The sequence below is a fragment of the Ursus maritimus genome, unplaced genomic scaffold (genome assembly GCF_017311325.1).
Source record: "Ursus maritimus isolate PB19 unplaced genomic scaffold, ASM1731132v1 scaffold_21, whole genome shotgun sequence".
NCBI lineage: Eukaryota > Metazoa > Chordata > Mammalia > Carnivora > Ursidae > Ursus > Ursus maritimus.
The window spans coordinates 50,148,104-50,171,297 of record NW_024424564.1 but is presented as its reverse complement, the minus strand read 5'-3'; the positions used below and the strand labels follow the sequence as shown (position 1 = coordinate 50,171,297).

The 23,194-nt window shown below is 42.5% G+C and overlaps 1 protein-coding gene across 2 annotated transcripts in view; it reads right to left on the bottom strand.

Moving 5' to 3' along the window:
- Positions 1-16,888: 16,888 nt before the first annotated feature.
- WBP2NL (WBP2 N-terminal like) overlaps positions 16,889-23,194 on the bottom strand; it is a 32,633-nt gene continuing 26,327 nt past the window's right edge. Inside the window, exons 7-9 of one of the 2 annotated variants that reach the window (XM_040637619.1) lie at positions 22,441-22,574; positions 19,359-19,464; positions 16,889-18,140 (exon numbers count right to left, since the gene is read on the bottom strand). The gene's annotated coding sequence lies outside the window, so the exon portion shown is untranslated. The remainder of the gene's footprint in view (positions 18,141-19,358; positions 19,465-22,440; positions 22,575-23,194) is intronic. The other variant, XM_040637618.1, reaches the window with a different exon arrangement.

The following is a 23,194-nucleotide window of genomic DNA, read 5'->3' as shown; positions in this document are numbered from 1 at the left end:
AGCAGGGTCCAACAAGGCTAAAAGTAGTACATGGGCTCGTGAAGAATATGTTTAGTCTGGGTCACAAACAGGACAGCAGGACTCCCCACGAATGCAATGGGGCGTCCCATCCAGACGTGCACGTCTTCCCACCCTAGGATGCCTAAGAGGAGGAATGAAGAAGAATGGACCTGGGTGTCATGAGGAAGGGACACCCTCCTGCCACCGGAGATTGTGCCAACTTCCCAGTAATGATTCTTCCTCTACTTCCTTCTTTTTCCAGACTCCTGGTAACATGCAAAATAACGTTGTAATATTCCTTTTTTCCCATTCGATGTTATCCAAACTTTTCTGCCATCCTTACCTGAATATCAGATAGTTCCAGGAACAGAGCCAGCCTCACTCTTCCCCAAGTTATTTCCAACCATAAAAGGGTGAACAAGGAGAAGGGAAAGGAATATAATCTGTCAGGTGGATATTCAGGATAAAGAGTAAGAATTTTAGGGGCGCCTGGGTGGCACAGCGGTTAAGCGTCTGCCTTCGGCTCAGGGCGTGATCCCGGCGTTATGGGATCGAGCCCCACATCAGGCTCCTCCGCTATGAGCCGCCTTCTTCCTCTCCCACTCCCCCTGCTTGTGTTCCCTCTCTCGCTGGCTGTCTCTATCTCTGTCGAATAAATAAATAAAATCTTAAAAAAAAAAAAAAGAGTAAGAATTTTAAAAGTGGGGTTGCTAAATAAGCTATGAGATGTACCCCCCCAGCCCAAGTCAAAAACACCAAGCTGGCATTCCCTCACAGACCAAAGTGCCTGTGGGAGGCGCAGGACTCAACACCACACACCGTGGAGCCGGGGAGGGAAGAGCCTTGACCACCAGCGCAGCAGGTAACAGGTGCACAGACCTCAGTCCTGGCTCGAACCCTGCAGGGGCCTGAGAACTGGCTCCAGCCCCTCTCAGCCACAGCCTGGGAGACCCTGGAGAACGCTGCCGTAGACAATCACCCACAGACAAGAGAGCCTTTGTGGAAGTCCGGGTTTCCAGGAAAGAAATTCCAGCACACCACTGGAGAAAGAAAATAAAAATTTGGACGCACTAGAGAGGGAAAGAGGAACAGTTTGAGTTTACACATGTCACTCCTCCCCCAAGGAAGCACAGCTCAGTGCCAAGTCAGACGTTTCTTGGCCCTTGATTTCTCCCACAGGGAAAAATGAGAGCATGTGAGTGAGCACATGGCTTCCCCAGTTGTGCAGCATGTTGCCAAACAAACCTATTTCTCACTCACTCTGACCAGAGTACTGAGTCATGAGCGGCATGACTTGGGGGTGGGAAAAGGCTGGCAGAGTGACACATAAGACCCGCACAAGGCATTAAAGGGACGAGGGATCCTACTGTGTTTCAGACCCCAGTAAGAAGCCTGCCCACAAGCTGATCTTGCCTGCAGATCCCCCCAACTGGCCCAGAGGTGAGCCACGCACCTCACCCCCACACCGCTTTACCCTCTTTTCTGTGCAAAGTCTTGATGGTGTCAAGAGTGAGCTTTGGCTGGTGGCTAGTGAGCATGCACAGAAAGCCAGCCGGAGTCTGCAGACTGGGAGACACCACAAACTTGAGCTTTAACCCTACCCTTGAGAAAACAAAACAGAGACTGTCAGGGGTGCCTGGGTGGCTCAGTCGGTTAAGCATCTGCCTTCTGTTCAGGTCATGATCTCAAGGTCCTGGGATGGAGCCCCACATCAGGCTCCCTGCTCAGCGGGGAGCCTGCTTCTCCCTCTCCCTCTGCCGATCCCTCTGCTTGTCCTCTCTCTCTCTCTCTCTAATAAATAGATAAAATCTTTTTAAAAATTCAAAATAGCTGTTTTAAGGAAGCCCAATGAGCTACAAGAAAACACAGAAAGACAATTCAATGAAATCAGGAAAACAATAGACGAATAAAATGAGATAGAGCTAGAAATCATAGAGACAGAAAGACAAAGAGATAGAAATAATACCAAAAAAGAACCAAATGACTTCTGGAGCTGAAGAGTACAACGAACGAGGTGGAAAATGCCACAGAGGGCATCAGCTGCAGAATGAAGCAATCAGGAGAAAGAATCTGTGAATTAGAACAAAGGAACTTTGATATTATCCAGTCGGAGACTAACAAAGGAAAAAGAAGGAGAGAGTGAAGAAAGCCTATACGATCTACATGATGCTGTCAACAGAAGCAATGTGCTAATTACTGGAGCCCCAGAAGGAAAAGAGAGGGAGAAGCGGAAGGAGAAAGATTTGTTTTTTAAGATTTTATTTATTCAAGAGAGTGAAAGAGAGAGAGAGGGAGAAAGTGCACAAGCAGGGGGAGAAGGAGAAGGAGACTCTCTGCTGAGCAGGGAGCCTGACGTGTGGCTCGATCCCAGGACCTGGAGATCATGACCTGAGCCGAAGGCAGATGCTTAACCATCTGAGCCACCCAGGCTCCCTGAGAAAGCTTATTTAAAAAAATAATGGCTGAGAGTTCCCAAGGTCCCAACTTCAAGAGATTTTCTCCAAGATACATTAGGATAAAAGTGTTGAAAATCAGGGGCACCTGGGTGGCTCAGTTGTTAACCGTCTGCCTTCGGCTCAGGGCGTGATCCCAGAGTCCTGTGATCGAGCCCCACATCGGAATCCTCCCCTGGGAGCCTGCTTCCTCCTCTCCCACTCCCCCTGCTTGTGTTCCCTCTCTCGCTGGCTGTCTCTCTCTCTGTCAAATAAATAAATAAAATATTTTTTTTAAAAAATGCAGCAAGAATAAAGAAGCTTGTAACCTACAAGGGAATCCCCATAAAGCTATCAGTGGATTTCTCCGCAGACACCTTACAGGCTAGGAGAGAGTGGGGTGATATATTCAAAGTGCCGAAAAAATAAAACTGCAACCAAGAATGATCTGGCAAAGCTGTCCTTCAGAAATGAAGGAGAAACAAAGATTACCGCAGACAAACAAAAGCTGAGGGAGTTCATCACCACTAGAAGTGCCTTATAAGGGTGCCTGGGTGACTCACTCGGTCAAGCATCTGCCTTCAGCTCAGATAATGATTCCAGGGTCCTGGAATCGAGCCCCACATGGGGCTCCTTGTTCATTAGGAAGCCTGCTTCTCCCTCTCCCTCTGCCTGCTGCTCCCCCTGTTTGTGCTCTCTCTGTCAAATAAATAAATAAAATCTAAAAAAAAAAAATCGATAGAAGTGCCTTATAAGAAATGCTGAAAGGAGTTCTTCAAACTGAAATGAAAGTATGCTAATTAGTAACATGAAAACATATGAAAATACACAACACACTGGGAAGGTAAATACAGTTGACCCTTGAACAACATGGGGGTTAGGGGCGCTGACCCCTGCACAGTCAAAAATCCCCTTATAATTCTGACTCCCCAGAACTTAACTTGTAATAGCCTACTGTTGATTGGAAGCCTTGCTGATAACTTAGTTGATTAGCACATATTTGTACATTGTCTGTATTATATACTGTATTCTTATAACAAAGTAAGCTAAAGAAAAGAGAAAGTTAAGAAAATCATAAGGAAGAGAAAGGACAGTACCATACGTATTTTTATTGAAAAAAATCCCTGTGTAGGTGGGCCAGGCCTGCTGGGTAGGGCACCCTGGAATGGCGATGCTCCACAGCCTGGTGGTTTTGGCTTAGCGGCGGCAGCCACCAGGATGGCCCACAGCAACGACAGTGGCCTAGAGGTGCGGTAAAGCTGCCCATCTGTGTGGAGGTCCACCACTGGCCTTGTGGCCGTCAGCAGCTGCAGCTACACGTGCGTGCATCGGCCTCTGGGAAGCTGAAGGCGGGAGGGAGGGTGTAGGCTACTGCAGGAAGGGGTCCACACTCCACCCTGGAGGGGCCCAAGGTCCATGGCTGCCCCAGCACAGCTCTGAAGCATGTCTGGAGCACTCAAGGGGCAGGGGTGCTGGGGTGCAGGGCTCCCTATGCAGCACTATCCCAGCACACACAGGGCACCTTGCATCCCTGCCTGGTCCTGGGCCCCCTGTGGTTGCCGAAAGCCTTTGTGGGCCTCCACAGGTACCCAGACAGCAGCTGGTATGAACTGCACCAGCCACCTTCTATTCAGTCTGTGACAACGGTGGGGAGGGGGCAGTTGTAAATAAATGGCGTGTGGCTCTTGTTGTCAACTCTAAAAAATTTTCATGTATAAACGGACCGGCACAATTCTAACTCATGTTGTTCAAGGGTCAACAGTATAGTCAAATTCAGAATATTCTAATACTGTAACATGGTGGTGTCTTAACCATTTAACTCTAGTATAAAGGTTAAAGGACAAAAGTATTAAAAATAATTATAGCTACAATCATTTGTTAAAGAAGCCACAATATAAAAAGAGATAAACTGTGACATCAAAAATGTAAAAAGAGTACAAAGTAAAAAAAAAAAAAAAAGTACAAGGGTAGAGTTTTGCATGTGGTTGAAATAAAGTTGTTATCAGCATAGAAGAGACCGCTGTTATCTATAAGATATTTTATGTAAGCCTCATGGTAACCACAAAGCAAAACCCTACAATAGATACACAAAAGATAAAGGCAAGGGAATCAAAGCATAACACTACAGAAAATCATCAATTCACAAAAGAAGACAGCAAAAGAGAGAGAAAGGTACAAGGGAACTTTTTAAAAAACAGCCAGAGAACAATTAATCAGATGGCATTAGTACGTCCTTACTTATCAATAATTACTCTTGATATAAATGGATTAAAAAACAAGACCCAACTATATGTTGCCTACAAGAGACTCATTTCAGCTTTAAGGACACACACAGGCTCAAAGGGAAGAGGTGGAAAGAGATATTCTATACAAGTGGAAACCAAGAGACAGCAGGGAGAGCCACACTTAGACAAACTAGACCTTAAACCAAAAACTATAATACTAGACAGAGAAGGTCCTTAGATGATAAAAGGGTCAGTTCATCAAGGGGACATACCAATCATATATGCACCCAACATTAGCGTAATAACTATATTAAGTAAATACTAACAGATCGGAAGGGAGAAACAGACAACAATCCAGTAATAGTGGGGGAATTAACACCACACTTTTAACAATGGGTAGAAGATCCAGACAGAAAATCAGTAAGAAAATGTTGGACTTCAACTACAGACCAAATGGACCTAACAAACATATGCAGAACGTGCATTCTTCCTAAGCGCACACATAACATTCTGCAGGACAGATCATATGATATATCACAAAACAAGTCTTAGCAAATTTAAGATTTAAATCATAGCAAGTATCTTTGCTGACACATTGGTAGGAAACTAGAAGTCAATAACAAGAGGAAAACTAGAAAATTCACAAATATGCGGGAATTAACACACTCCTGAACAACCAACAGGTCAAAGAAGGAATCAGAAGAGAAAAATTATCAGGGCGCCTGGGTGGCTCAGTTGGTTAAGTGTCTGCCTTCAGCTCAGGTCATGATCCCAGAGTCTTAGGATCAAGCCCTGCATTGGGCTCCTGCTCGGTGGGAAGCCTGCTTCTCCCCCTCCCTCTGCCTGCCGCTCCCCTTGCTTGTGCTCTTTCTCTGTCAAATAGATATATAAAATCTTAAAAAGAAAAGAAAAGAAAAGAAAAAAGAAATAAAAAATTATCTTGAAACAAACAAAATAGAAACACAACATACCAAACTTACAGCAAAAGCAGTGTTAAAATTGGGAAGCTTATAGTGACAAATGTCTACATTAAAAAAAAAAAAGATTTCAAATAAACAACCTAACTTCAAACTTAAGAAACCACAAAAAGAACAAACCAAACCCAAAGCTAGCAGAAAGAAGGAAATAACAAAGACTAGACCAGAAATAAATGAAATAGAGGCCAGGGGGAAAAAATAGAAAACATTAATTAAAGAACTGTTTTTTTGAAAAGATAAACAAAATTGACAAGCCTTTAGCCAGACAAAGGGGGAAAAAAAGAGAGAGAAGACTCAAATAAAATCAGAAATAAGAGAGCAGACATTATATCTAATACCACAGAAAAACAAAAGAGCATAAGAGACTACTACAAATAATTATACACCAATAAATTAGATAATCTAGAAGAAACGGATAAATTCTTAGAAACATACAACCTAACAAGACTGAATCATGAAGAAACAGAAAATCTAAAGAGATACATAATGAGTAATTGAATCAGTAATCAAAAATCTCCCAACACAGAAAAGCTCAAGACCAGATAGCTTCTCTGCTGAAGTCTACCAAACATTTAAAGCATTAATATTAGCCATTCTCAAACTCTTCAAAAAAAAAAAAAAAACTGAAGAGAAGGGAAGTCTCTCAAACTCATTTTATGAGGCCAGAATTGCCCTGATAGCAAAGACAGATAAGGACACTATAAGAACTCTACAGACCCATATCCCTGATGAACAGAGATCCCAAAACTCTCAAAATATTAGCAGACTGAATTCAACATCACAGTAAAAGGATCATACCATGATCAAGTAGGATTTACCTCTGGGATGTAAGGATGGTTCAACATATGCAAATCAATTACGTGATATACCACACTGATAAAGTGAAAGACAAAAATCATATGATCATCTCAATAGATACAGAAAAAGCATTTGACAAAAGGCAACATCCAAACATAAATGAAAGAAATTAAAGACTTAAATAAATGGGAAGACCTTCCTAACTGTGGATTGGAAGATTTAATATTGTTTAAAGTCCTAACAGATTCAGTGCAATCCCTATAAAAATTTCAATGGCCTTTTTACAGAAATGGATAACTGATCCTGAAATTCATATAGCAAGGGACCCAGAATAGCTAAACTAATCTTGAACAAAAAGGAACACAGTTTAAAGGCTCACACTTCCAATCTTACAACCTATTAGAAAGCTACTCTAATTAAAGCTGTGGTACTAGAATGAAGATAGACACATAGATCAATGAAATATAGAGACCGGAAATAAACTGATACATCTATAGCCAATGGATTTTTGACAAAGGCACTAAGACCATTCAATGAGTAAAAATGGTCTTTTCAGTAAATGGTGCTAGAATAACTAGCTAGCCACACAAATGAATTTGGACATTTCACATCATATACAAAAATGAACTCAAAATGGATCAAAGACCTACATGTAAGAGCTAAAACTATAAAACACTTAGACGAAAACATAAATCTTAATGACTCCCGATTAGGCAACAGTTTCTTACATATGACACTAAAAGCAGAAGCAACCAAAGAAAAAATAAATAAATTGGACCTTATCAAAATAGATAACTTTTGTGTGTGTCAAAGGACACTATCAAGAAAGTGAAAAGACAACACACAGGATGGGAAAATATATTTGTGAATCCTATATCTGATAAAGGTCTATTATGGGAATATATAAAGATCACTTACAACTCAAAAATATAACAACAACAAAAGATAAATAGGCTAGTTTAAAAATAGGCAAAAGATTTGAAGAGACATTTCTCCAAAGAGATCATACAAATGGCCAACAAGGCCATGAAAAGATGCTCAAGACCACTACCCATCAGTCACTGCGGAAAACTCTGTGGGAATTCCTCAAAATGTTAAACACAAGTTACCACAATGACCCAGCAATTGCGCTTGCATGCATATACCCAAGAGAAATGAGAGTATGTGTCCACACAAAGACTTCTATATGAATGTTCACAGCAGCATTATTCGTAATAGCCAAGAAGTGGAAACAACTTAAATGTGTGTCAACTGACAGATGGATAAATATGTGATATATCCATACAGTCCACACAATATGTCTGCACTGACACATGCCACAACATGGACGGGCCTTGAAAATGATACAAAGTGAAAGAAGCCAGACACAAAGGGCTCTTATCAGATTCCATTTATATGAAATGTCTAGAATAGGCCAATCCATAGAGACAAAAAGTCAGTAAGCGGTTGACAAAAGGGAATGAGTAGTGATTGCCAAGGGCAGGGGGTTTCTTTTTGGGTGATGAAAATGTGCTAGGGGGCTTCTGGGGGGCTTAGTCGGTTGGGCAACCTACTCTTGATTTCCGCTCAGGCAGTGAGCTCAGGGTCATGGGACCAAGCTCCACGTCAGGCTCCCCACTCAGCGAAAGCCTGCTTGAGATTCTCTCTCTCTGCACCTCCCGCCACTGGTGCTCGCTCGCTCTCTCTTAAAAAAAAAAAAAAAAAGACTGCCCAGTTCATAGAATAAGAACAAGTTGCATGTGGTGTTTTAGTTTCATATTCTGATACCTAGATTTAAATCTCGGCTCCACTTAACAACTGCGCAATCTTGAACAAGCTACTTAATTTCTCTGTGCTTCCACTTCCTCCTCTGTAAAGTAGGAATGTTAACAGTTCACACAGGATTGTTGCTCAAGAATTACACGAAATAATTTATCTAAAGCACTTAGAATGGCACCTGAATAAGTAATTATTTGTGCCGCGTCTTCTCTACATCGTGGTTTTTGCCCCTAAGCCGGGGCGCCCTCTGCAGGAAGCTGTAGGAAGTAACAGGCTCTCTTTAAGGGGTACCCCAGTCTTCATCTCTTCCTCCCTGCTACCACCCTTTTTAAAAGGGCAGTTCTAGGTTTACTGAAAAATTGAACAGAAAGTCGAGTTTCCATATATCCTCTGTACCTCCCAGGCCTCCTCCACTGTGTCCCCTATTATTAGCATCTTGCATTAATGTGGTACATTTGTTATAACTGATGATAATATTGAAACATTATTAGCTACAGTCCATAGCTTACATTAGGGTTCTCTTCTTGTGTTGTATATTTTATGGGTTTTGACCAATGTATGACATGTATCCACCATTATAGTACAGAAATGTCACTGCCCTAAAATCTTGGGCTCCACTTACTCATCCCTCCCACCCACCTCCAACCCCTGCAACCACTAATCTTTTCATTGTCTTCATAGTTTTGCCTTCTCCAGAATGTCACAGAGCTGGAATTACACAGTATGTAGCCTTTTCAGATTGGTTTCTCTCCCTTGGCAAGATGCATTTAAGGTTCCCCCATATCTTTTCATGACTTGATAACATTTCTTTTTATTGATGAAAATATCTCATTGTATGTATATATCACTGTTTATCCATTCAGCTACAGAAGAACATCTTGATTGCCTCCAGATTTTGGCAATTATGAATAAAGCTGCTATAAACCTTCAGGTGCAGATTTTTTGTGTAGACATAGGTTTTCCACTCATTTGGAAAAATACCAAAGAGTTCCAGTGCTGGGCCACATGGTAAGAATATGTTTAGTTTTATAAGAAACTGTCAAATTGTCTTCCACATGGCTGTTCCATTTTGTACTTCTACCAGCAGTGAATGAGAGTTCCTGTTGCTCCATCCTTGCCAGAATTTGGTGTGATCAGTGTTCTAACTTTTAGCCATTTTAATAGGTGTGTAGTGGTAGCTCATTGTTTTAATTTGAAATTCCCTAATGATATGTGATGCTGAATATCTTTTCATATGCTTATTGGCCATCTGTACATCTTATTTAGTGAGGTGTCTTTTCAGGTCTTTTGCCCATTTTTAATTGGGTCATTTTTTTCCTTATTGTTCAGTTGTACGAGTTCTTTGTGTATTTTGGAAACCAGTCCTTTACCAGATGTGTCTTTTGCAAATATTGTCTCCCAGTCTGTGGCTTCTGTTTTCATTCCCTTAACAGTGCCTTTTGAAGAGCACAAGGTTTCCATTTCAGTGAAATCCAACTTACCAATGTTTTCTTTCATGGACGGTACTTTTCGGTGTTGTTTCTAAAAACTCATCACAGAAGTGAACGGCATTAGATATTCTCCTATGTGATCTTCTAGGAGTTCATAGCTTAACATTTCACATTTAGGTCTTTGATGCATATTGAGTTAATTTTTGTGAAAGATGTTTTTAGATTTTTTTTTTTGCATGTGCATATCCAGTGTTCCAGTGCCATTCATTGAAAACACTATCTTTTCTCCACTGAATTATCTTTGTTTCCTTTTTAAAGATAGTTGACTATATTTGTGTGGTCTATCCATTCTTTTGCCAACACCACACTGTCTTCATTATTGTAGCTTTACAGCAGGTCTGGAAGTTGGACAGAGGCAGTCTTCCAAATTTGTTGTTGTTCTTCGATATTGTGCTGGCTACTCATGATCTTTTGCTTCTCCATATAAAATTTAGGATCAATTTGCTGATATCCACAAAATAAGTTGCTAGAACTTTGATTAGGATTATGTTGAATCTACAGATCAAACTGGAAGAACTGACATCTTGATAATACTGATTCTTCTTATCCTTGTACATAGAGTATCTCTCCATTTATTTAGAATTTCTTTCATCAGAGTTTTGTAGTTTTATCCGATATAGATCTTATATGTGTTTTGTAAAATGCGTGCCTAAGTATTTCCTTTTCTTTGGTAAATGGTATTGTGTTTTTTTTTTTTTAAAGACTTATTTATTTGAGGGAAGGGGGGCAGGGGGAGAGAATCCTCAAGCAGACCCCACACATACTGCCAAGCAGGAAGTCTGATGCAGGGCTCGATCCCAAGACCTATGGGATCATGACCTGGGCCAAAACCAAGAGTCAGACACCCAACCGACTGAGCCACCCAGGTGCCCCAGTGGTATTGTGTGTGTGTGTGTGTGTGTGTGTTTAAGATTCATTTATTTCTTAGAGAGAGAGAGAACAAGTGAGCGGGGGGAGGGGCAGAGGGAGAAACAGGATCCTGATGTGGACTCCCCGTTGAGCACAGAGCCTAAGAAGGGCTCGATCCCAGGACCCTGAGGTCATGGGCTGAGCAGAAATCAAAGGTCAACCACTCAACCAACTAAGTCACCCAGGCACCCCCACAATGGTATTGAGTTTTAAATTTCAATTCCTGGGGCACCTGGGTGGCTCAGTTGATTAAGCGGCTGCCTTCAGCTCAGTTCATGATCCCAGTCCTAGGATCGAGCCCTGCGTCAGGCTTTCTACTCATTGGGGAGTCTGCTTCTCCCTCTCCCTCTGCCCTTCCACTCATGCTCTCACTTTCCCAAATATATAAAATTTAAAAAATACATTTCAAATTCTAGTTATTTATCACTGGTATATAAGAAAACAACTGACTTGTATATTAACCTTGTATCCTGCAACTTTCGTACAATCACTTATTAGTTTCAGGAGGGTTTTGTTTTGTTTGATTTGGTTTTGGTTTTCTGGTCAATTCTCTGGGATTCTCTACATAGATAATCATGTCATCTGCAAACACAGTTTTGTTTCTTCCTTCCCAATCTGTATATCTATTATTTCTTTCTCTTGTCTTATTGTATTAGCCAGGGCTTGCAGTACCATGCAGTAATAGGGGTGAGGGGACATCTTTTCCTTCTTTCTGATCTTGGCAGAAAAGCATCTAGTTGTTCATTACTGAGTTTGATGTTAGCTGTACATTTTTTGTTTTGTTTTGTTTTCTTTTTTAAGGGGGGAGAGGGGCAGGAGAGGGAGAAAGATAATCTCAAGCGGACTCCACACCCAGCACAGAGCCTGATGTGGGGCTCGATTTCATAACTCCTAGATCATAACCTGAGCTGAAATCAAGAGTTGGACGTCGATTGAGCCACCGAGGCACCCCTAGCTGTAGGTTTTTTGGTAGATGTTCTTTATCAAGTTGACAAGTTCTCTCTAATCCTAGTTTACTGAGATATTTTATCATGAATGAGTGTTGGATTTTGTCAAATGCTTTCTCAGCTCATTTATATGATGGACTACATAATTAATTTTTGAATATTAAACCAGCCCTTGAATACCTGGAATAAATTCCACTTGGTCATGGTGTATAATTCTTTTTTATATATTGTTGAATTCATCTTGCTCATATTTTTTGAGGATCTTTGTATCCATGTTTATGAAAGATATTAATTTGTAGTTTTCTGGCAATGTCTATATGGTTTTGATATAAGGTTAATGCTGGTTGCATAGAATGATTTAAAAAGTATACCTTCTATCCCTATTTCCTGGAACAGAAAATTTCATTCTTCCTTAAATGTTTGGTACAACGTACCAGTTAACCCCCCGGGGCCTAGTGCTTTCTTTTTTGGAAGGCTATTATATATATATATGTAATATATATAAGCTTTTTACTTCTTTGAGACCTCTTTGACCGATGTGTTTAGAAGTGTGTTGTTTAACCTCCAAGTATTGTGGGATTCCCCCCTATCTTTCTCTTATTGACTTAATTTCATTGCAGTTTGAGAGTATGCTTTGTATGATTTCTTTTTTTTTTTAAAGATTTTATTTATTTATTTATTTATTTGACAGAAAGAGAGAAAGGGAGAGCACAAGCAGGGGGAGCAGCAGAGGGCGAGGGAGAAGCAGGCTCCCCACCTTGCAGGGAGTCCAACATGGGGCTCGATCCCAGAACCCTGGGATCACCACCCGAGCTGAAGGCAGACACCTAACCAACTGAGCCACCCAGGCACCCTGTACTTTGTGTGATTTCTATACTTTTTAATTTGTTAAGGTGTGTTTTGAGTCCCAGAATGTGGTCTATCTTGGTAAATGCTCCGAACTGGAGAAGAATGCATATCGTTACGCGATGAAGTATTCTATAATCACCGATGAGATCTAGCTGTTTGATAGTGCCTGTTTAGTTCAACTACGTCCTGATTTTCTGGCTGCTGGATCTGTCACTTAGTGATAGAGGGGTGCTGCATTCTCCAACTACATTAGTGGATTTGTCTATTTCTCCTTGTAGTTCTCTGTTTTTGTTTCATACATTTTGGTTCAGGGTTGTTACATCTTCTTGGAGAATTAACCCTTTAACATCACATAATGCCCCTCCTTCTCTCTGATAATTTTCTTTACTCTGAATACAGCTTTGTTTGAAATGAGTATGGCTTCCTGGCTTTCTTCTGGTTTGTGTTAGCAAAGTGTATCTTACTCCATCCCTTTGTCTTTTTAAAAAACTTGTGGTAAAATTCACATTAAATTTACTGTCTCAACCATTTTTCAGTGTACAGTTCAATGGTGTTAAATACACTCACACTGTTGTGCAACTACTCCCCAAAACTTTTTCCATCCCTTTCCTCTTAATCTATCTGTGTCTTTATATTTAGAGTGGGGTTTTTTGTAGACAATATATAGTTGGGTCTTGTTTTTTTAATCCACTCTGACAGTCTTTGTCTTTTGATTTGTGTATTAGGCTGTTAGTATTCAAAATGATTATTGATAGAGTTGGATCAATATCTATCATTTTTTTCCTGTCCTCTATCCATCGCCCTTGTTCTTTTTTTTCTTATTCTTTTTGCTTTCTACACTTCTTCTGCCTTCTATGGTTTGTTTTTTTTTTTAAAGATTTTATTTATTTATTTGACAGAGAGAGAGACAGCCAGCGAAAGAGGGAACACAAGCAGGGGGAGTGGGAGAGGAAGAAGCAGGCTCATAGCAGAGGAGCCTGATGCGGGGCTCGATCCCATAACGCCGGGATCACGCCCTGAGCTGAAGACAGACGCTTAACCGCTGTGCCACCCAGGCGCCCCCTTGCCTTCTATGGTTTTAATTAAGCATTTCATATGATTCCATTTTCTCTCCTTCTTGCAATACGATTTATGCTATTTTTTTCTAACTTTTTAAAGTGATTCCTCTAGAGTTTGCCATATACATTTACAACTAATCCAAGTCCACTTTCGCATAGCATTATACTGCTTCACAGAACAAATACCTCATAACAGAGTATTTCTAATTCCTCCCTATGACATTGCTGTCATTCATTTCACTTATCCAAGTTATAATCACTGAATACATTGTTGCTGTTGCTATTAATACTTTGAACGGTTACCTGCCAGATCAATTAAGACTAAAGGATTTCATTTTACCTTCATTTATTTCTCCTCTAGCACTCTTCCTTTGTGTATGTACATCCCAGTTTCTAAGGTTTATCATTTTCTTTCTAAAAGCTTCTTTTAACATTTATTGCAAGGCCGCTCTGTTGGTGACAAATTCCCTCAGTTTTTCTTTGACAAAGTATTTCTTCTTTATTTTTGAAGGATAATTTTACTGAATATAGAATTCTACATTATTTTTCTTTTAATGTTTTAAATATTTCACTGCACTCTTTTCTTACCTGTATGGTTTCTGAAGAGAAGTCTGATGTCATTCTTATCCTTGTTCCTCTACAGGTAAGCTTTTTCTTTCATCTTCGATTTTTTGTTTTGTTTCACAATTTCTTTTTTTTTTTTTAAGATTTTATTTATTTATTTGACAGAGATACAGACAGCCAGCGAGAGAGGGAACACAGGCAGGGGGAGTGGGAGAGGAAGAAGCAGGCTCCCAGCAGTGATGCCTGATGTGGGGCTCGATCCCAGGACTCTGGGATCACGCCCTGAGCCAAAGGCAGACGCTTAACCACTGAGCCACCCAAGCGCCCCTTGTTTTACAATTTCAATATGATATGCCCAATTGTAGATTTTTTTGGTATTTGTCCTTTTTAGTATCCTTTAAGATTCCTAGATTTGTGGTTTGTTATCTGTCATTAATTTTGGAAAATTCTCAGTCATTATTTCAAATATTTCTTTTGTTTCTATCTTTTTTCTTCTTCTTTACATGCATGCTACACATTTTATAATTTTCCCATAGTTCTTGGGTATTTTGTTCCATAATTTTCATTCCTTTTTCTCTTTTCAGTTTTGGAGGTTCCTAGTTGACATATGTTCAAACCCACTGATTTTTTCCTTGGCCATATCCAGTTCAGTGATGATCTCATCAAAGGTATGCTTCATTTCTGTAACAATGTTTTTTTATTTCTAGCCTCTCCTTTGTTTCTTGGAGTTTCCATCTCTCTGCTTACATGACCCACCTGTTCTTGAAAGCTGTCCACTTTTGCCATTACAGCCGTTAGTATATTAATCAGTTGTTTTAAATTTCCAGTCAGATAATTCCAATATTTTTGCCATTTATGAGTCTGGTTCTGATGCTTGCTCTGTCCAAGTTGTGTTTTTTTGTCTTTTGGTATGACTTGTAGTTTTATGCTGAAAGCCAGACATGATATACTTTGTAATAGGGATGGAAGAAAACAGGCCTCGACGTGAGGCTTTATGTGTATCTGGTTCGGAGCTAGGCTGTGCTCAGTGTTTACTGTAGCTACAGGTTGTGAGAGGTACATTTCCTCTGGTGTTATTTTTATCTCCCGTTGTCTTTGTATCTCCCTACAGACATCTTAAATAAGGTCCAAGATGTGCAGTTCTTTCATTTGTAATCCCGTTATTATGCAGGGGCCCTACTGATGTGGTGGTAAGGTGTTGGGGGAAGGGAAGCATTCTATAGTCCTATGATTAGGTGTCTTTTAATGAGCCCATGGGCTTTGACCTTCACAAGTGCTTCTCAGTTGCTGGGTTTCCCCCACCCCCTTAGTTAAGGCAGAAAGGCTAAAGGGCTGGCCTTGGATACTTCCCTTCCCTGGGTCAGTTAGGCTCTGGTTAAGTAGTTTCTCTTGAGGGCAGTCCATGCTAAGGAGAACATAAACTTCTAGGTGTATTTGTAATATAGCTGCTCTTCTCTTCTTCCTGCTGGAAGCACAAAAGGATTTTTCTTCACTCTTTACTGTGGGGGACCTGGCAGGACTCCTGGAGGCAAAACTCAAAAATGTCCGGCTCCCCCTACAAGTAGGCCCCCCTGAAATTATTAACCCTCAAGTTTGTCTACACAGAGCCTCCAGCCATTCATCAATCACTGTTAAGTCTTCCCACCCTGGTACTGGCTCCATCACTGGCGTTCCTTTCCTCAGCTTTTGCTTTTCGTTAAGTTGTGATTATCTGTATCTACCTGTCTGTCCAGTTTTGCAGGCAGCACTCTGCCCTATGACTTCCATTTGCCGATGGATCTAAGAAGAGTAGATGATTTGCAGTTTGTTCAGCTTTTTCTTGTGAGGTTGGGAGTTTTGACTTCCAAGCCCCTTACATGCTGGAGCAGAAAACCCTCGTCTCCTTTTTAGGAATCAATCCATGAAGAAAGCAGGAGGATTTGCAGGCAAGAATATTTGCATAAGGGGACAACTGGTCTCCTTACTAAGACAAAGGGGCTCCCTGGTTGGGGCATCAAAACAATGCAGGCATCCTCTTCTCCTGGAAGGCTACGGAACAACCTTAGGCTGGCCAGAACCCCTCCCCTAAACCCTGTGCAGACCTCTTATCATTGCACTTTTGCCAGGAATTAAGAATGTCTCTCTCTCTCATTCATCATCAGGTAAAAGCCAGAGGTCTAATGGCAGAATTAGGTCCGAGGGAGAAGCCCGAGCTTCAGTGGAAATATTTCTAAAATAGTTCCCAAACTGAGGTACATCAACGCCCAAACAGAGATATGAGGACCAAGGAAACTAAGACCATCAGAGCGAGCTAAGAGGAGATCTAGACAACCTCTTCAGGGAGACTGCGCAGAGGGTAGAGTGCTCACCTGCTACCACCCTGTATTTTATGGGTGGGTGGGGTCCAGGACAGGGTGGAAACTTGCAAAACATAATAAAACTATCTATCTCTGGAGCAGCCCGTGTACGCCTCAAGGTCAGGACATGTCCGATTCCTCAGAGCCCAGGGCCGGCATAAGGCAGCCTCAGTAAGTACTTGACCTGAACTGATCCTTAGGAAGCCCAGAGCACAATATTGGGCAGCACAATGAACAAGTGGTCAGCCCACAGCTCTCGCATCAATTTATCCCGGTCCTCCTCTCCATTGAGAGGCAGAGAGCAGGCTTCCCCAGCTTAGGCAAGTACTCCATCAAGGGGATTCAGAGACATCAGCACTAAGAAAATCCATCTGTCTCGGAACCAGACAACGAACTGTTGAAGAAAGAAAAGTGCAGAGCCCAGCCAGGAAGCCGAGAGCCCAGGCATGTCCAAGCTGCCTACGGGGTGGTCCCGAGGGACCAGCGCCAGGCAGTACATATCACAGATGCCCTCAGGAACAGAGAGACCAAGGGCACGGTAGAGGTGTTGCGACAGCGAGCAGACTTTAATCGAGGGTGTAAAGCCAGGGTGACCCCAGACTCTTCGGTTACATTAGCTTCTTTTTTCTCCTCAGGACATAGGCAGGAAGAAGGCCTGTTTTCTAACGAGAACCTAGAAATCAGTCTTCATCCCCAAGCTGTATTACGTGGACTGGCTCAGATCTCTCTCATTCTGGTGGGCTTGCAATCTGTTTTCAAGCATTTTCCTTCTTTGAGAATAGAAGTCTTCTCACATTCGTCTATGTCTTGAGTCACCCTGGAATTAAGCTGCCTCCACACTAGCCTAGAACACTCTTCCGCAGACATCTGCATGGTTAGCTCCCTCACCTCCTTTATCGTCTTCACTCAGACATCACTTACTCGACAAGGTTCTGCTACAGTCGGCTCCCTCTGCCAACCCCCTGGCATTCTCGGTCTCCCGCACTTGGCTCTGTACTTTCCCGTAACTCTTATCAACTTCCCTGTCTTTGCTTTTTCTGCAGTTTGAATAGGGTATGCCTAGTTCTATCATATAACTGTGTACTGACTGCATCTTAGCATCACTACAGTGTAAGCTCCATAAGAGCAGGGACTTTTGTCTGGTTACTGATGTCCCAAGTGCAGAGAGATAGAACACAAGTGGCATTAAATAAATGAGTGTGTGTGAATGAGAAGCAAAACCTAGTTCAGATCCCGCCCTGCCACTTACTAGCCAGCTGTGTGCCTTAAGCAATTTGCTTCCCTCTCTGCCCCAGTTTCTCAATCTGTGAGATTGGGGTCCAAGCACTCACCTTGCTAGATTATGCCTATAAAGAGCCTAGCAGGGTGCTTGGTTAGTTCATAAATGGGCCAGCCAATTGACATCATTACTGCCTGTCTCAAACTCTTCACCTCCCGTCTGTTATACATACTCTTTACTCAGGGGCATCACTAAGCCCATTGATGTGGGTCAAGAAAAACCCAAAGATGCCAGGATTCCCTCTTTGCTGTACCAGCTTAGCTGACTTGAGGGCAGCTAGCCTTGGGCTCTCCAACCCCCACACCCCAGTTACATGGCAGCAGAGGATCTAGAACCAACCTTCTGGCCCTGTGAGAAATCCGAGCCCCCTGTGACCTATTAGACCACACTGGACGCCCTCTGACCACCAGGGATCAAGCCCAGAACCAGGAAGGGACTCAGAGCTCACCAGGACCTCACGGATGTGCGCAGAGGTTCGAGGCACCGCATGCAAGGAAACACCTCCTGCTGCCTGGCACCTGTGGGATGAAAAGAGGATGATGCTCGGGAGTGGGGTTCCTCAGTCAGAGGTTAGGGTAACAGGCTCTGGAATCAGCCTGAGTTCAGATTCTGCATCCACCACTCAATAGGTGTGGATTCTTTGGTTTCCTAAGGTCTCCAAGCTTTAGTATGCTTAGCTGTAAAATGAAGAAACGAACAGTGCCCACCTCGCCGGGTTGCTATGGGGATAAAGTGAGACATGCTTATGAGATGCCTTAGCACATTGCCTGGCACTTCAACTTCAGTAATTAAAGATCACTAATTCACTTTCAAAGGCCTTTAAACACCAGATGAGTTCTATGGGACCACCTTGCCAGTGGTGGCTTTCACCAGTAGGAACCATATAAGCCATGGCTGTGAGGTAGGAAGAGGTGAAACATAAGCATGCCTTCAGGACAGTTCAACTCAACCAGCCAGAGAAGGGACAGCTTTCTCTAAAATCTGAAATTCTAATCCTCTCTAACAGCCTGCCAAATAAAACTTATCCTGCTATAATCTTCAGCTGGTGGCCAGAACTTAGTGGTGTACATATATGTTGTGTGAGTACATCATTAATCAAGAAACACACTTTTTCACATCTCTTTTCCCTCAACAAATATTTCCTGGACACCCACTCTGTGCAGCACCGTCTGCTAGGTGAACCTGCAATGGGATACAGCCTCTGTTCTCAAGGAGCTCGCAGGTCATGGAGGAGATGGGCACGCAAACAATCCCAATAGGTTTGGCACAGTTTTTCACCAGAAATAATACAAGCAGAAGGGCAATTACCCTGTAAGAGGAGTTCAGGAGAAAGTTCTCAGAAGAAAGAACCTTCCACCCTGTTTTACAGAGATTCCACCCAGCGTTAGGGAACCCAAAGAGGAAGGGCAGAGACCTAGTTTTATCACTGTATTAATCATACCTTTTATTTTCTGTATTCTGACTCTTGGACATCTGGGGACTTGCTGCCTCTAAAGGGACTGCCCCTCTCAAGGTTAGCCAGTTTCTGAAGATGGTAAACAACCTGCCAGTAAATGTGCCTTTCAAAAGGAAGCAACCCAGTCTGGGGCCATTCCCCCTACCACCTCTTTTATGAGGCTCTACCTCGTCTAATCGTCCCTGGGCCAGTACTAGACAACCAGGGACAGCCTCTCTGCCCCCGAGCCCACTGAAATTACTCAAACTGTGCAGTCGTAAACCTGCTTACCCTGCCTCACCTGTTCCTTCCCATGGAAACCACAATAAAGGCTCTGGTCCAGTTTCCCCTATCCCGGGTGCTTTCCTGTGTGACGCCCGTAGCGTGGCATGCCCCTGCCTTTGCATCTGTAAGTATAACAAATTATCTTCTCAATGGCAGCTGTCTCCTGATCTGTTGGCCTTACCACACCTAAATAGTAATAAAACCTACATTAAAATAATAACCAGAAATTCTTTTCCCTGGATCCTCCAGAAGAGTGGCAGAGTGAGGCAAACAATTACCTAACAACTAGTTCCCTTTTTGCCCTAAAGCCCTGATCAGTAAGTTCTTAGAAGACGGGAACTATATTTTAAACAACACCGTCCCCTCTCTACAGCACTAGGAGGAATGGCCCAATAAACACCCTCAGAGAACTCACAGTTCCGGGCAGAGACAGACATATAAACCAGCAATGACAATTTACTCTGTAAATGCTCTCTAATGGAGTTGTGCACAAAACAGAGTGGGACAGAGAAAGAAAGAACATCTGAATTTGGTTGGGAAGTTCAGGAAGGTTTCATAGAGCCTTTAAGTTGGGACTTTGCAGATGAATAGAACTTTGCCAGGCAGCCGAAAGGATTATGGTATTGCAGTGGGGAAAGGGGTAGATAGAAAGCATTCTAGACACATACATGGTGAAAGAGGAGAGAAAGGCACATTCTGGTAACTCCTCTCCAAACTCAGGAGACGAGTGTTACCTCTCTCTGAGGTGGAGGATGAAAGTGTCCCTGCTTTTTCTCACAAAAATCTAGCCCTGGTGGCTTTGGCTTGGGCACTCAAAGATTTGTCAAAGGACTACTTAGAGCTTAAAAGGAATTTAATAACCGTGTTCAATATTAGTAGCTACTTATTAACACTGAGTTCAATTAAAAAACTTCTATTTTTAATAATAAATTCTGATTACTAAATATTATACAAGTTTTTAAATATTAGCTACTAAATACATAGCTTGACTAATCAAATGGCTGGTTGAATCTACAGACCCTCTCCCTTAGACAGAAACCCTTCTTCTTGAGCCATTTAAGAATCTTCAAAGAAGTTTATTCTCCAGCAGTCCATGGTCGAGTGTGCCACACCATCTCCTCTCTCCTAAAGGCACTCCAGGTCAAGGATGGCATGGATGCCACATGTTTCGCTTTCTACCAGATGGCTAGGGAACCTGTGCAGTATGAATTTGGACTGGGTCTTTACATTCTATACATAGTCACACATACATGATTTCAAGCAAGCAGCCAGGCAGTGGGCAAGAAAAGCCAAGTCAACATGAAGGCAGAGGCTCTCTATTATCTTCTGTGGAAACCCAAATCCTGAGATTAGGATTACAATGGGTGCTCAAGAAGTAGAGGGGATGGGGGACTGGAGAATCTGAGAGGTTGGGAAAGGAACTGGAATCTCTCTAGGAGTAGGCATTGGGGTCCTGCTCCCCAGGGCTCAGGGGTGACATAGTACATGGAGTTGGATCTCTGACACCCAGCTGCCAGGCCGCACCCAAGATTCCAGGGATATAAGGAAACAACCGAGCTATCAGAATTAATGGGACCACCGGGACTGGGCAGTGGCTGTTTCAGAAGTAATCTGATGTCTGGAAGGGTCTTCCTGGCATCTTGATGCCGCCTAAGATCTGGACACCTTTGCATAATCTCAGGAGTTTGGGGGAGCCCACCAGCAGGGCACATGATGGTGGGGATCTTGGTAACAGAACTAACTTAAAGGAAAACAAAGATATGCAATATTTCCTGCATATGTTAATCTATGGATTGAAAAATCCCACCAACTATACATTTTCCCCTTGATGCCACAGGACAGTCAAGCCAGGAAGGCTCTGCACCAGCAGGCTGATAAGCACCCACTCACCCAAGAAAAAGAGTATTTAGATGCTTATTTTGTGGGTCCTCTACCAGATAGTGCAGAGATAAAAGGCCTTCTTCCTTTCCCTTTGTATTCCTAATAGGAAATGAGGAGACAGAGTACAGAAAGCAAGAGCAGTTTCTGTATTGCAGCTGGGGAAGAGACAGGAAGAAGAAAGAATCCACCAGCTCAGGGAGTGAGTCAAGAAGGAAGCATCCAATATGTCACTGGAGGGGCGCCTGTGTGGTTCAGTCCGTTAAGCATCTGCCTCCAGCTCAGGTCATGATCTCAGGATCCTGGGGTGGAGCCCTACGAGCCCAAGCCCTATGCTGGGCTCCTTGCTCAGCAGAGAGTCTGCCTTCTCCCTTTCCCTCTGCCCCCTTCCAACTTGTGTACTCTCTCCTCTCTCAAATAAATAAATAAAATCTTTTAAAAAATGTCAGTGGGAATCTGAATGACCCAGCATTAGTGCTTTCAGCACATAACAGGCCTAGCTGAACTCTCACTGGACCTGTGATAGGTAGAGCAAAACCAGATCCCTTTGAATACACAGAACCCAAAGCTCTCCTTATAGGATATGCTTCTTACTGAAAGAATCTGACTGAGTCTTTGGGGGAACAGCTGCACCAGGGAGTGGGAGCTAAGAGTAGGTGTGTCACATAGCTCCAAATGGGTCCAAACTGTGGCTCTGCTTGGTCCCATCTCTATACAATCACAACCTTTGGTTGTATTCGGGCAACCTGGTGAAACAGGTGGACAGGTTCCCTTTGCAGGGGAGCACCTGATGGAATTCCACCTTCAGGAGACTTGGACTTACTAACCCTTCTAGGTCACTGGACCTCACTTCAAATCCACCTGGTACAGGGAGGGGCACCTGGGTGGCTGTCAGTTAAGCATCTGACTCTTGGTTTCAGCTCAGGTCATGATCTCAGGGTCATGAGATCAAGCACCCCCAACCAAGTCGGGCTCTGCACTCAGCAAGGAGCCTGCTTGAGGATTCTCCCCTCTGCTCCTTCCCCCACTCAGGTATGCTCTCTTCCTCTCTCAAATAAATAATCTTTTTTTTTAAATCCACCTAGAATAAAGAGAAGACAAAGTCTAGTTGCTACTCTTTTAGAATTCTAATCCCAGAATATGTCTGCCAGACATTAGTTATTTAGAGAACTATTCCAGCATAAAAGAGGCCTCATCCCTTGACCCTATTCCCAACTTACCATCACATTCCAGCAGAAACTGAAAAGCTGAATGAGGGGAACCCTACTGCTCTGGTTTGTAGAATCTCTCCCTCTTCCTCTCCTTGTCACTTCTGCCCATGTAGAGAGGTTTAAAAGTGAGAAAAGAAGAAACTCTGAAAAGGAAAAAAAAAATTCTTATCACTTTCCTCAAAAAATTTTAAGAGAAAGAGATCTGGAACTTGTGACCCACATTTAAGATCCATATGGTCTAAATTCTCTATTTGGAACCTTTAGAAAAGGGGTATAGCTACATTTTACCTTTTTACGTCTTCCCTTTGTGACAGCTGTCTGGGCATACTGGCAGTCTCTGTGTTACTGACATGCCAGCTTCCTGGACCCATGACTCTATGCCAGTAATTTCTAAGAGGAATCTGGAGCTACTTTCTATATTATCATATGCCTTCTTCAAGAAGATCTCCAGCTCTCTAAAAACTGGACAAGAAGCTCTTTTTTCTTGGAAGAGAAAGAAGAATGGTCCTTGACTTATCTCATGGCTGGGAAATTTTAAGGGCTAGCATATTCCAGACACTTACAGGACTTTAATTCTAATATCCCCTCATTCCAGAAAGTGTTTCCCAAAGTTTGTTCCACTGAGTAATAGTTTTTACAAAATGTTTAGTGAATAAAATAGTCTAAGGTCAAATAATTTTGAAAAAATATGTATATTTTGAAAATCTCTCCCTCTTGGAGGTTTATGTTCATTAGTATATTCAAGATGCTGAGAAATCATGAA